Here is a 15,463-nt window from a genome sequence, read left to right as displayed (position 1 = left end):
AGTTGGGCCAATGCGCATTGTCTGAACGAAGTCGGCACTTTCTCTTCCATAGCCGTTGCTAAGTGAAGATTGACGCTTCCAAGTTATGCTGAAAGTTTTCTAAACCTGTGAAGATGTCCAGTGAAAGCAGATATGCAATTTGTTGACACCACAACACAGTACAGACTTGGATACACATAACTATCCCAAATAAAAATGTCTGTTGTTAAACATAAAACACTGCTCTGTTGTGATTGTTTACAGCAAGAATGAAGACGCTAACATGGCAGCAGTTGTAAAACCTGGCCCCACCCTCTATATGATTCTGGTTGGGGGCAGGGGGATTATTTAGGGTGAGGGCGTTGTTGAGCTGTTGTACTACTGGCAGGTGTGGCCTGCCTCCTGCTGCACCATCTCATCTACGCGTCCCTGCCATTTGTCAATGGTGGTGAAGATCTGGGCGGAGGTGATGGGGTACGTGTAGCGCTCCCTGTCCATCACCTGCTTGTCAATCATCACCATGTTGAAGTTATTATGGGAGATCTGGAGCAGTAACCTAGACAACAGACATCAACACTTCCATCAGGTCAAGGCTGAACACACAATGGTCATTCTGAAGAATGCTGGGAAAATTAGTTGTAGGTTTGTTATGAATGATGATGGTGTGTGTGTGTGTGTACCTGAGTTGTAAGGCCAGCCCTGGAGGGATAAGTCTGTGGCGGATACGGCCGATCTGTGCGGGGTAAATCCCCACCAGCTCAATCACTGTCACATGCCTGAGGTCCAGACCACACTGGGCATGCTGGAACATGCATGCACAAAAGCACACACACACACACACACACACACACACACACACAGCCATTCATATCATAAACACACAAATAACATTGTACACACACTAGCACACTAGCACAGAACATGAAAATGCACTCACATAGACGTTTCACTGAATCTATCACCTGGACAGTTAAAGGCGAGTTTGGAATGACTCACAGCATATGACAAGAGTCACTTCTTTCGTGTCACTTTTAAAGGTCAGGCCTTTTAAAGGCCACTGCCCTTTAATAGCTTTTTATGCCAGAGAACCGTCCAAACAGCCTGAATTTACAGAGAGCACTGGCCTTTAATAGCTTTTTATGCCAGAGAACCCTCCAAACAGCCTGAATTTACAGAGAGCACTGGCCTTTAATAGCTTTTTATTTTTTTATTTTTTTATTTATTTCACCTTTATTTAACCAGGTAGGCTAGTTGAGAACAAGTTCTCATTTGCAACTGCGACCTGGCCAAGATAAAGCATAGCAGTGTGAACAGACAACACAGAGTTACACATGGAGTAAACAATTAACAAGTCAATAACACAGTAGAAAAAAAAGGGAGTCTTATATACATTGTGTGCAAAAGGCATGAGGAGATAGGCGAATAATTAAAATTTTGCAGATTAACACAGATAAATAAAAACAGTATGGGGATGAGGTAGGTAAAAATGGGTGGGCTATTTACCGATAGACTATGTACAGCTGCAGCGATTGGTTAGCTGCTCAGATAGCAGATGTTTGAAGTTGGTGAGGGAGATAAAAGTCTCCAACTTCAGCGATTTTGGCAATTCGTTCCAGTCACAGGCAGCAGAGAACTGGAACGAAAGGCGGCCAAATGAGGTGTTGGCTTTATGGATGATCAGTGAGATACACCTGCTGGAGCGCGTGCTACGGATGGGTGTTGCCATCGTGACCAGTGAACTGAGATAAGGCAGAGCTTTACCTAGCATTGACTTGTAGATGACCTGGAGCCAGTGGGTCTGGCGACGAATATGTAGCGAGGGCCAGCCGACTAGAGCATACAGGTCGCAGTGGTGGGTGGTATAAGGTGCTTTAGTGACAAAACGGATGGCACTGTGATAAACTGCATCCAGTTTGCTGAGTAGAGTGTTGGAGGCAATTTTGGAGAAGACATCGCCGAAGTCGAGGATCGGTTGGATAGTCACTTTTACTAGGGTAAGTTTGGCGGCGTGAGTGAAGGAGGCTTTGTTGCGGAATAGAAAGCCGACTCTAGATTTGATTTTCGATTGGAGATGTTTGATATGAGTCTGGAAGGAGAGTTTACAGTCTAGCCAGACACCTAGGTACTTATAGATGTCCACATATTCAAGGTCGGAACCATCCAGGGTGGTGAACGGTTGAAAAGCATGCATTTGGTTTTACTAGCGTTTAAGAGCAGTTGGAGGCCACGGAAGGAGTGTTGTATGGCATTGAAGCTCGTTTGGAGGTTAGATAGCACAGTGTCCAAGGACGGACCGGATGTATATAGAATGGTGTCGTCTGCGTAGAGGTGGATCAGGGAATCGCCCGCAGCAAGAGCAACATCATTGATATATACAGAGAAAAGAGTCGGCCCGAGGATTGAACCCAGTGGCACCCCCATAGAGACTGCCAGAGGACTGGACAGCATGCCCTCCGATTTGACACACTGAACTCTGTCTGCAAAGTAGTTGGTGAACCAGGCAAGGCAGTCATCCGAAAAACCGAGGCTACTGAGTCTGCCGATAAGAATATGGTGATTGACAGAGTCGAAAGCCTTGGCAAGGTCGATGAAGACAGCTGCACAGTACTGTCTTTTATCGATGGCGGTTATGATATCATTTAGTACCTTGAGCGTGGCTGAGGTGCACCCGTGACCGGCTCGGAAACCAGATTGCACAGCGGAGAAGGTATGGTGGGATTCGAGATGGTCAGTGACCTGTGTGTTGACTTGGCTTTCGAAGACCTTAGATAGGCAGGGCAGGATGGATATAGGTCTGTAACAGTTTGGGTCCAGGGTGTCTCCCCCTTTGAAAAGAGGGATGACTGCGGCAGCTTTCCAATCCTTGGGGATCTCAGACGATATGAAAGAGAGGTTGAACAGGCTGGTAATAGGGGTTGCGACAATGGCGGCGGATAGTTTCAGAAATAGAGGGTCCAGATTGTCAAGCCCAGCTGATTTGTACGGGTCCAGGTTTTGCAGCTCTTTCAGAACATCTGCTATCTGGATTTGGGTAAAGGAGAACCTGGAGAGGCTTGGGCGAGTAGCTGCGGGGGGGGCGGAGCTGTTGGCCGAGGTTGGAGTAGCCAGGCGGAAGGCATGGCCAGCCGTTGAGAAATGCTTGTTGAAGTTTTCGATAATCATGGATTTATCGGTGGTGACCGTGTTACCTAGCCTCAGTGCAGTGGGCAGCTGGGAGGAGGTGCTCTTGTTCTCCATGGACTTCACAGTGTCCCAGAACTTTTGAGAGTTGGAGCTACAGGATGCAAATTTCTGCCTGAAGAAGATGGCCTTAGCTTTCCTGACTGACTGCGTGTATTGGTTCCTGACTTCCCTGAACAGTTGCATATCGCGGGGACTATTCGATGATATTGCAGTCCGCCACAGGATGTTTTTGTGCTGGTCGAGGGCAATCAGGTCTGGAGTGAACCAAGAGCTGTATCTGTTCTTAGTTCTGCATTTTTTGAACGGAGCATGCTTATCTAAGATGGTGAGGAAGTTACTTTTAAAGAATGACCAGGCATCCTCAACTGACAGGATGAGGTCAATGTCCTTCCAGGATACCCGGGCCAGGTCGATTAGAAAGGCCTGCTCACAGAAGTGTTTTAGGGAGCGTTTGACAGTGATGAGGGGTGGTCGTTTGACTGCGGCTCCGTAGCGGATACAGGCAATGAGGCAGTGATCGCTGAGATCCTGGTTGAAGACAGCGGAGGTGTATTTGGAGGGCCAGTTGGTCAGGATGACGTCTATGAGGGTGCCCTTGTTTACAGATTTAGGGTTGTACCTGGTGGGTTCCTTGATGATTTGTGTGAGATTGAGGGCATCTAGCTTAGATTGTAGGATTGTAGCATATCCCAGTTTAGGTCACCTAACAGAACAAACTCTGAAGCTAGATGGGGGGGCGATCAATTCACAAATGGTGTCAGGGCACAGCTGGGAGCTGAGCGGGGTCGGTAGCAGGCGGCAACAGTGAGAGACTTATTTCTGGAGAGAGTAATTTTCTAAATTAGTAATTCGAACTGTTTGGGTATGGACCTGGAAAGTATGATAATACTTTGCAGGCTATCTCTGCAGTAGACTGCAACTCCTCCCCCTTTGGCAGTTCTATCTTGACGGAAAATGTTATAGTTGGGTATGGAAATCTCCAAATTTTTGGTGGCCTTCCTGAGCCAGGATTCAGACACGGCAAGGACATCAGGGTTAGCAGAGTGTGCTAAAGCAGTGAGTAAAACAAACTTAGGGAGGAGGCTTCTGATGTTGACATGCATGAAACCAAGGCTTTTTCGATCACACAAGTCAACAAATGAGGGTGCCTGGGGACATGCAGGGCCTGGGTTTACCTCCACATCACCCGCGGAACAGAGGAGGAGTAGAATGAGGGTGCGGCTAAAGGCTATCAAAACTGTTCGCCTGGAGCGTTGGGGACAGAGAATAAAAGGAGCAGATTTCTGGGCATGGTAGAATATATTCAGGGCATAATGCGCAGACAGGGGTATGGTGGGGTGCGGGTACAGCGGAGGTAAGCCCAGGCACTGGGTGATGATGAGAGAGATTGTATCACTGGACATGCTGGTTGTAATGGGTGAGGTCACCGCATGTGTGGGAGGTGGGACAAAGGAGGTATCAGGGGTATGAAGAGTGGAACTAGGGGCTCCATTGTAAACTAAAACAATGATAACTAACCTGAACAACAGGTATACAAGGCATATTGACATATTTATGCCAGAGAACCCTCCAAACAGCCTGAATTTACAGAGAGCACTGGCCTTTAATAGCTTTTTATGCCAGGGAACCCTCCAAACAGCCTGAATTTACAGAGACCACTGGCCTTTAATAGCTTTTTATGCCAGAGAACCCTCCAAACAGCCTGAATTTACAGAGAGCACTGGCCTTTAATAGCTTTTTATGCCAGAGAACACTCCAAACAGCCTGAATTTTCAGAGAGCACTGGCCTTTTTTACTCTGCCCCATGACATTTTCTGTTTAGCAGGAACTGTGGCACTACACACCCCATCAGCACAACCACTTCAAACACACACATTCTGCTGCGGCACTCAATAAGCAGAATTTTACCTACTCTCCCACTCAGTCTCTCCTTTCTCTCAGCCTTTTTCCTCTTTCTCTCAGTCTTTCTCCTCTTTCTCTCAGCCTTTCTCCTCTCCCTCTCTCCCTCTCTCTCCCTCTCTCTCTCCCTCTCTCCCTCCCTCTCTCTCTCCCTCTCTCCCTCCCTCCCTCTCTCCCTCTCTCCCTCTCTCTCTCCCTCCCTCCCTCTCTCCCTCTCTCTCTCCCTCCCTCTCTCCCTCTCTCTCTCCCTCCCTCCCTCCCTCTCCTCTGTCCTCCCTCCCTCCCTCCCTCCCTCTCCCCTCTCTCCCTCTCTCTCTCCCTCTCTCCCTCTCTCCCTCCCTCCCTCCTTCTCTGTCCCTCCCTCTCCTCTGTCCTCCTTCCCTCTCTCCCTTCCTCTCCATCTATCCCTCCATCCCTCCCTCCATCCCTCCCTCTATCCCTCTATCCCTCCATCCCTCTCTCCCTCACCTGTAGGTCAGTCATCTGGAACCTGTAGTAATGATTGGCAGCAGTGGGAGCAGAGATGATGAGGAGGCGTCGTTTCTCATAGAACTGGTCCAGCAGACCTGAGGCCGTACGCACCCCCACGTTGATGTTCATAGCTGTGACATGACATAATAAAACACTATATACAATTTCATCATATCACATCATCACATTTTATGAATGTAAATTATGTTATTTTTTTGAAACACTTGAATTGCAATTGACAATAAAAAAATTGTTTTTTATTTATTTCATTGCTGTTTTACTCTGTACTGGTCTTGTTGCTAGAAACATTGTTAGCCAATTACCCAGAGTGTATAAGAAGTGCTATGTGAATTGTCACTATATTACACAATACAATAGAAGTATAATACACCTCTATCAGACATTATAAACTGGGTGGTTCAAGCCGTGAATGCTGATTGACTGACAGCCGTGGTATATTTAAGAAATAAGGCATGAGGGGGTGTGGTATATGGTAACCAGTTTATAATAACAATAAGGCACCTCAGGGTTTTGTGATATATGGCCAATATACCACGGCTAAGGGCTGTATACAGGCACTCTGTGTTGCGTCGTGCTTAAGAATAGCCCTTAGCCGTGGTATATTGGCCATATATCACAAAACCCTGAGGTGCCTTATTGTTATTATAAACTGGTTACCAATGTAATTAGGGCAATAAAAATAAATGTTTTGTCATACTCGTCGTATATAGTCTGATATAACACGGCTGTCAGCCAATCAGCAATCAGGGCTCGAACCACCCAGTATATTACAGATTGTATACCACGGTTATGACAAAAAAAATGTTTTTACTGCTCTAATTACGTTGGTAACCAGTTTACAACAGCAATAAGGCAACTCGGGGGTTCGTGGTATATGGCCAATATACCACGGCTAAGGGCTGTATCCAGACACTCCGCGTTGCATTATGCAAAAGAACAGCCCTTAGCCGTGGTATATTGGCCATATACCAGACCCCATTGGGCCTTATTGCTTAAATAACCCACATAAGTATGTGTCACAGACAGTGCTGGTCGATTTCAGAGCAGGCGGTATTGATCTTCTGGATCTCTGTGACCGATCGACAGCCCACCCTGGCCGAGGGAGACATGCCCATGTTCACCTCCAGCGAACCCCTCAGCACCCCTGACCACCGCTTCACTACTGCTAAACACAACATGGTGGATGTGTCATGTACGTTTGTGTGGTGTGTGTGTGTGCGTATGTGTGCACAGACACGTACCTGCACAGTTGGTTTCCGTGCCAGACCAGGTGAGGCCGTACTGGCACACCCTCGCAGCGCTGCCCTGCAGCTCATACCCTCCTGTACTCTTGAACTCACAGGTTGCTCCATAGTTATTACCATCACTATCACACTTCATAAAACCGTTGTCTGGGGGGGTCATGGGGCTGCAGCGACGCACTGGTGGCACAAAACAGATTCAGAAACCACTTTCACAGGAAAAATGTGTAAGTTATGTGATTGTTCCTTCAAATGTTGTCAGAACATTGCCCCAGTAAATTTCAAACTGGCCCTTATGTTGGGGGGTCACCTCGTACTCTGACAGAGAAGCGGCAGCTGCCCTTATTCCCGGCGCGGTCGTAGACGGTGTAGGACATCTTATGGAGACCCTCAGGGAAGTGTCCAGGAGGCTTCCCTTTAAATATAACACTGTAAAAAGCCTCAGTCAAATACTATACTGTGTCAATAGTGCTGAAGCCTAACTAAAGATTTACCCTACTATTACTGCTGCTACTACTACTATTCATTTGGCAATTAAAAATTTTTTACTTCCTGAGAGTCAGATAAACTGATGGATACTATTGTTATGTCTCTGCGTGCAGTTTGAAGGAAGTTGCTAACTTCCACTACGTTGCGCTAACACTAGTTAGCAACGGCACATGAAACTCTCTTCAGACTGCACGCAGGGGCATACAAATGGCATCCATGAGCTTATCTGACTCTGGGTAAGTAGAACAATATTCCTTTAATACTACATGTTAAAGGAAGGGGTTAAGGGTCAGGGGTCAGAGGTCAGACTGACTCGGTGAGGATGCCATCAGCTGTGTCCTTGCCCTCTGGTGTGTCCCAGGTCACCCTGGCTGTGAGCCTGCTTGGCTCTGCTGTCTTCTCCTTCAGGTTAGGACACTTTATTACTGGGATGTCAACATCTACCAGAGAGAGAGCGAGGGGGGAAAGGGAGAAGTAGAGAGAGGGGGAAGTAGAGGAGAAGAGGAAATGTCAGGAGACAGAGACAGGAGAGAAACAGGAAGAGAGAAAAATTAAAAGGAAAACTGTTATCCAGAGTGATCCCCCTGTTCTGTTCTGCGATGTTGTGTCCTGTCTATGTAACTGGGCTGAATCTAGACTAGAGAAGCTATTGTCACTGCAGACCAGGAGAATCAATGTCATTTCACTAGAGCAGAAAGCACTCTACTCCATCACAGCTATGTGTGTGTGTGTGTGTGTGTGTGTGTGTGTGTGTGTGTGTGTGTGTGTGTGTGTGTTACACAACCTGTTCTTCTAAATAACTCAAAAAGTCCAAATCTGACTTTCTTGGACAAAAGAACATGCAATATGAAGTATTGTCTTGAACATTAGTGATAATTTTTGAGTCTCAGGCTTAGCCACAAACACACACACACCACACACACACACACACACACACACACACACACAAATTCAGCCATGCTTATAATTACATAAACACAGTCATTGAACATCTACTTTCTCTGTGAGATTGCTAGTTGGCTGTTGGGTGTAATTTGCTGGTGGGGATGAGGAGGGAGGAATCTGAATCTCACCATATCCATCGTCAGTAATGAAGACAAGCTACAGTGAACAATGTCTCCACAACTGCATTAACAAATCACACACCACCTTAATTAAAATGTGTTTGCATATGAGATGCTACTCCAGTTGTTCTGAGACTGGGATTGTCATAGTTCATAGTGTGTCATGCTTGAGCTAGTAGCACAGGCGTATGGTTACTCACCCTTACACTGTGTGTGTGTGTGTGTGTGTGTGTGTGTGTGTGTGTGTGTGTGTGTGTGTGTGTGTGTGTGTGTGTGTTTGATGTAGGTCTTAGATCTTGATAAAACCCGTCTATAACACAGCCTCATGAAGTCAGTCAGGATTCAGAGTGAATGTGATTTATCATTTAATTGATCCCATAGTCTGGAGAGCAGCCTATATGCAGCTGTTAAACCGTGTGGGGGTTGGAATTAGGATGTGGTTAAATTCAATGTGCTTTTGACGTGGAAACCTCAATAATAATCACATAGCTACAGACACAGACACACACACCACAAACACACTGTACATCTGTAAATGCACGGACGAACACACACACATACACACGCTCTCTGACTAACCCACACAGACGCTCTCTCCTGAGGTCCAGGTCTTGTGGTACTGGCAGGTGACAGTATTGGGCCCCTTCAGATTGTATCCAGGGGAGCAGAAGAACTCACAGTGGGAGTTAAGGTAGGATCCGTCTGAACACGTATAGCCCCCATTCGCAGGCATCTGCAGCTTAGGACAGTGAATCTCTGACATAGAAACATAAATGAATAGTCCATACATGTCTGATTGTCACGTAGATGGTCAGGTAGCTGGACACACAACTCTATTTTTGGTGTAGAGGTGTGTGTCCAGTGATGTTGTGTCTCGCCAGTAGTACAGGTGTGTGTGTGTGTGTGTGTGTGGTGGTCTCACCCCTGCAGGCATAGCTCCCTGACCAGTGTTTGCTGGCCATACACACCACCTCTGTGTGTCCATGCTGCACCTGGTAACCCCTCTTACAGCGGATCTTACAGCGCGATCCCAGAGTATTCCCCGCCGGGACTGCGACAGCTCACATTACCGTGCTTCACCTTGATGGGGGCGCACCAAGGGGTCCCTAAAAACAGGGGTGGGAACGGAGTGAGAGGGAGAATTACAGTGCATTTGGAAAGTATTCAGACCACATGACTTCTTCCACATTTTGCTACGTTACAGCCTTATTCTAAAATGAATTAAATAAATATTATTCCTCATTAATCTACACACAATGCCCCATGATGACAAAAAATACTATTCAGACCCTTTGCTATGAGACTCCAAATTGAGCTCAGGTGCATCCTGTTTCCATTGATCATCCTTGAGATGTTTCTACAACTTGGTTAAAGTCCACCTGTGGTAAATTCAATTGAATGGACATGATTTGGAAAGGCACACACCTGTCTACATAAGGTCCCACAGTGGACAGTGCATGCATTTTTTTATTCCAGTTTAGAATAAGGCTGTAACGTAACAAAATGTGGAAAAAGTCAAGCAGTCTGAATACTTTCCGAATGCACTGTATACCATTCATATAAAAGAGTGAAATAAAACCTACTGGTTCAGCTATCCATCCATAGAAAATAGAAATATTATTTTTGCATCAATGTAAATAAACTAGAGTTGTGTGGACATCCATGTTTTCTTACCTTACACACATACTCTCTTAATTTTAGAGAGAGCAGGCACTGACTTACCCATAGCAACATACATAACCTATCCCCACTGACCACAGGACAGTGTTTACAGCATAGACTAGAGAGGTAAAAGCTGCAGTGCTAGTGTTCACCCACCAATCAATCATCACAGGTAGATAAACAGATACAATGGGTTTGTCACTTACCATAGTCCACACTGACATAATAAGAAATGCTTGCTTGAATAAAGAAGAGACCGAGGGGTTGAGAGAGAAGGAAAAGGTGTGTTTGAGGGTGTGTGCTTGTGTTCGTCTGTCTTTGGTCGCTGTAGATACAGTGGATTCAAATGGGATCATTCAATCATAGTGTTGATTAGAGGTACTTAACCCCTTCAATTCAACTATCAACAAATAAAACCTTCAGAATAGAGGCTGAAGTGGATGATAATTAAGAGCTGATTTACAGCAATATGGTCATAATCAAATCAAACTTTATTTGTCACATGCGCCTAATACAACAAGTGTGGACCTTACTGTGAAATTACCGTGAAAATAATAAAAAGTAACACAATAACATAACAATAACGAGGCTATATAAAGGAGGCACCGGTACCGAGTCAGTGTGCGTGCGGGGGTACAGGTTAGAGGTCACAGAGAAAACAGTCTATGACTTGGGTGACTGGAGTCTCTGACAATTTTATGGGCTTTCCTCTGACACCGCCTATTATATAGGTCCTGGATGTCAGGAAGCTTGGCCCCAGTGATGTACTGGGCCGCACGCACTACCCTCTGTAGTGCCTTACGGTCAGATCCCGAGCAGTTGCCATACCAGTTGGTGATGCAACCGGTCAGGATGCTCTCGATGGTGCAGCTGTAGAACTTTTTGAGGAGCTGGGGACCCTTGCCAAATCTTTTCAGTCTCCTGGGGGAGAAAAGGTTTTTGTCGTGCCCTCTTCACGATTGTCTTGGTATGTTTGGACCATGATAGATCGTTGGTGATGTGGACACCAAGGAACTTGAAACTCTCTACCCACTCCACTACAGCCCCGTTGATGTTAATGGGGTCCTGTTCGGCCCGCCTTTTCCTGTAGTCCACGATCAGCTCCTTAGCTTTGCTCACATTGAGGGAGATGTTGTTGTTCTGGCACCACACTGCCAGTTCTCTGACCTCCTCTCTATAAGCTGTCTCATTGTTGTGATCAGGCCTACCACTGTTGTGTTGTCAGTAAACTTAATGATGGTGTTGGAGTCGTGTTTGGCCACACAGTCATGGGTGAACAGGGAGTACAGGAGGGGACTAAGTACACACCCCTGAGGGGCCCCAGTGTTGAGAATCAGCGTGGCAGACGTGTTGTCACCTACCCCTACCACCAGAGGAAGGTGTTAAGTTCCAGGGTCCTTAGCTTAGTGGTGAGCTTCGTGGGCACTATGGTGTTGAACGCTGAGCTGTAGTCAATGAACAGCATTCTGACATAGGTGTTCCTTTTGTCCAGGTGGGAAAGGGCCGTGTGGAGTCAGATTGAGGTTGCGTCATCTGTGGATCTGTTGGAAAGGTATGCAAATTGAAATGGGTCTAGGGTATCCGGGAGGATGCTGTTGATGTGAGTCATGACCAGCCTTTCAGAGCACTTCATGGCTACCGACGTGAGTGCTACGCGCGGTTATCATTTAGGAAGGTTACCTTCGCTTCCTTGGGCACAGGGACTATGGTAGTCTGCTTGAAACATGCAGGTATTACAGACTCAGTCAGGGAGAGGTTGAAAATGTTAGTGAAGACACTTGCCAGTTGGTCCGAGCATGCTTTGAGTACACATCCTGGTAATCCATCTGTGTGAATGTTGACCTGTTTAAAGGCCTTGCTCACATCGGCTACCGAGAGCGTTATCACACAGTCATCCAGAACAGCTGGTGCTCTCGTGCATGCTCTGGATGACTATGTGATAACGGTCTCGGTAGCCTATGTGAGCAAGATCTTGAAACAGGTCAACATTCACAAAGCCGCGGGGCCAGATGGATTACCAGGACGTGTAATAATCGTGAGGATAAAGATTTGTCAGAAGATTTGTCATCTTTCCTCTGCCAGTTGGACCACTCTATCCATCCTTCAAACACTTGTGTAAAGATTCCTTTAGAGAATGTGAAGTTTGAGGGGACACCAGGTTCGTATTCCAGGAAAATAAAACCTTTGGTTTGACCTAGAGGGTAAGGTTCCATGTCCAACTGACCACAATGATACGTTGGAAGTTAGTTTGGCATAATTGTCAGTTTGTAAAACACAGTGAACGGATGCAGAATATCGGCATCTTGTGGACAGAAAATGAACCCAAGTGTAGACATCACATTTCTAGGCTATTCAAGTAACAATTATTCCCCCATGTTTTTAAAAAGTAAAAAGTTATTGCTTTGCGTTTCAGAGACTTACGTCAACCCTAAACTCTCCTGCATGTTGAAAGCGAGTGTCTGAGAGTGTGGAAAAGTGTGAGAGCATGTGGCAGCAGAGCTTGATCAAAGCATTCACCTCCATTTCTACGAGCATATGTGTCTTCATCATCTCCATAGACATAGTAGGCCGACCCTGGGAAAATATGAGGGAGAAGAAAGCTGCTAGTTACCAGGCAAGGAGAGAGCAAGGCTTTGTTCGGGATAAGAGTAGGGCTGCATTCAAAGGGATTAGCAACATTTCAAAACATGACGTAGGCCTCATCCTTGAGCAAGAGTTTGGGTTGGATTTTACTGGTGTTTTGCCAGAGGGAATTATTAAATCAAGGCTATCACTGTTGGAAAACATTGCTGAGCTATACCTCCAAAGAGAACCCCAGAGGTTGGACCATAAGAGAGATCTCTTGAAAAGGGGTGGCAGGTAGCCTAGTGGTTAGAGTGTTGGGCCAGTAACTGAAAGGTTGCTGGATCAAATCCCTGAGCTGACATGGTACAAATCTGTTGTTCTGCCCCTGAACAAGGCAGTTAACCCACTGTTGGCTGTTATAAATAAGAATTTGTTCTTAACTGGCTTGCCTAGTTAAATAAAGGTTACACAACACACACAGAGAGAAGATAAACCCCATGGGAGCCTTTCTCCCCAGCAGGTTTGTGCTTAGTGAAACGTTGCTGTAAAACCAGTAAGCATGAATGTGACCCAGGGTGTTGTTGTGCAGTCACCAACATACTTACTGTGATATTGGTTTCCTCTTCTTCTTGGTCACTGGTTTGAGAGAGATAGAAAGATGATAGCAAATAATGGCCTTTGATTGCTTTCACCTGTCAAGTTCTTTGACAATAGTTGTCAAAAGGAAAGAAGATAAGAGTATTGGGACATCACTTGTCAAGCAGACAATGCTTCGCTGTCACAGCAAAATTACTGCATGATCCAGAACATTCTGCTTCAAAATTATACATGACCATTCAATGGAAAATAAAGGAAGAGTGACATGAGGGAGAGAGAATGGGTGATAGAAGAGTGAGGAGATGGGGGGAGAGAAAATGGGTAAGGGGAGTGACCAGCTGAGGACGTCATGGACCCCAGCCCTGTATGAATCTGTCCCCTGTTCTGAATCCTTAAGGGACATAACAGACAGAGAAGAGTTTCACTCCTGCTACAGCCTTAAGTTCTCCGCCCTATGGGTTTACACATGTCTATCAATGGCTGTCTGATACTCTAATTACATTCTGTCACTGAGACGTGAGTGTCGGACTTTCCTCTCCTTAACGTGGCTTTTCTGTCAAACGAACACGACCTGTCTGGAACAGAAATCACAAGGGTTTGATGTTCCTCAAAGGGGAATTCTTTCACCGCTGCGGTCTGAGGAGAAGCTAGATGACCGCTGCAGTGCACCCGTCTTTACTTTGTGCCTCCAGCTCTGTCAACACACACACACACACACACACACACACACACTGCAGTTTTAGCAGTCAGATCACACTGGTATTGAGGACATCCTCACACAGACTTTGATCCGATTTAGCTGGCTGAGGGGAAATCTCAAGCTTGCAGACAATTCACTGCCTACAGTGAGGTTGTGTAATACGACCTTACATAGTACAAGCACCCCACCAGAGAGCACATGGAGCTACACATCTCTACTGGGCTTGGTTATGGAGCCATAACAACAGATAATAGAGTCAAGCTAACACAAACATAGGCCTTCATTTCTGTCTCTACCGAGACTGTTCTACAGATTGCTATCCTGCTTCAATAATGAAAGTTCTGCTCGGAAAACCTAACTTCCTAGTTTTGTTTTTCCGTAAGAAATAGACTCCTACATGGGCCCTACTGACATACACCATACCAGCAGAGAGCCAGCACAGCCTATGGTAGGGGATATTTCCCCAGACACAGAGCACCACATCCACATCCTTAGAGACAGCCAGGTAGACTGGCACTCACATCCCATCCAGGGAACTGCAGCAGAGGGCCTAACACATTATTATAGACTGTCAATCTCTCTCTCCCTCCCTAAGGGATCTTACAATATCTTACAATAAAGCTGACTCCAGAACAGCCAGGGGTAAAATAACACTTTGATTGACTTGAAACTATCTCATCCACATCATCAACACGAGCCAGCCTTGAATGCAAGCTGATATGCTGAAAGGTTGACAGTATAAAGGTTCCTTTTATTACTTATTTCCCATTTGGTTAACATCAGTGAGTGAATACAGGCTAGATCCTGATCATACAAGATCAAAGAAAGAGACGGCTTACATCCACTCCAAATGGTATGTCTCTCAGATAGCATCCCGGCCTTAGCTCTCTCTTTCTCTCTCCGCTCCTCTCTTATTTTTTCTTCTCTCACAGTGAAAACGGCTCCTCAGAGGGTGGAAAGACGTCAGAGAGAACAGAGTGACAGAGAGAGAGAGAGAGAGAGAGGGAGAGGCTCTCCTATCAAGCTCAGAGAACAACAGGACCATAGGGAACACAAATGGAGGTTCCAATCAGATCAATAATGTAGAAACATGCCAGGAGGGGAAGTGAATAGATAGTACAGATAGTACAGATAGTAACAGATAGTACAGATAGTAACAGATAATACAGATAGTACAGATAGTAACAGATAGTACAGATAGTACAGACAGTACAGATAGTACAGATAGTACAGATAGTGAAGACAGTACAGATAGTACAGATAGTACAGATAGTACAAATAGTACAGACAGTAACAGATAGTACAGATAGTACAGATAGTACAGACAGTAACAGATAGTACAGATAGTAACAGATAGTACAGATAGTAACAGATAATACAGATAGTACAGATAGTACAGATAGTACAGACAGTAACAGATAGTAACAGATAATACAGATAGTACAGATAGTACAGATAGTAACAGATAGTACAGATAGTACAGATAGTACAGACAGTACAGACAGTACAGATAGTACAGATAGTACAGACAGCCTCTGTTGTTTTATCTGGGAACAAGGCAACAGTAAACACGGGCCAATTAGTAACAATTA

General features: G+C 45.7%; 1 pseudogene; it reads right to left on the bottom strand.

Moving 5' to 3' along the window:
* Positions 1-357: 357 nt before the first annotated feature.
* Positions 358-11,474, bottom strand: LOC115115931 (sushi-repeat-containing protein SRPX-like; annotated as a pseudogene).
* Positions 11,475-15,463: the final 3,989 nt, after the last annotated feature.

This window comes from Oncorhynchus nerka, linkage group LG3 (genome assembly GCF_034236695.1).
Source record: "Oncorhynchus nerka isolate Pitt River linkage group LG3, Oner_Uvic_2.0, whole genome shotgun sequence".
NCBI classification, from domain to species: domain Eukaryota; kingdom Metazoa; phylum Chordata; class Actinopteri; order Salmoniformes; family Salmonidae; genus Oncorhynchus; species Oncorhynchus nerka.
This window is presented reverse-complemented; position numbering and strand designations above follow the sequence as displayed.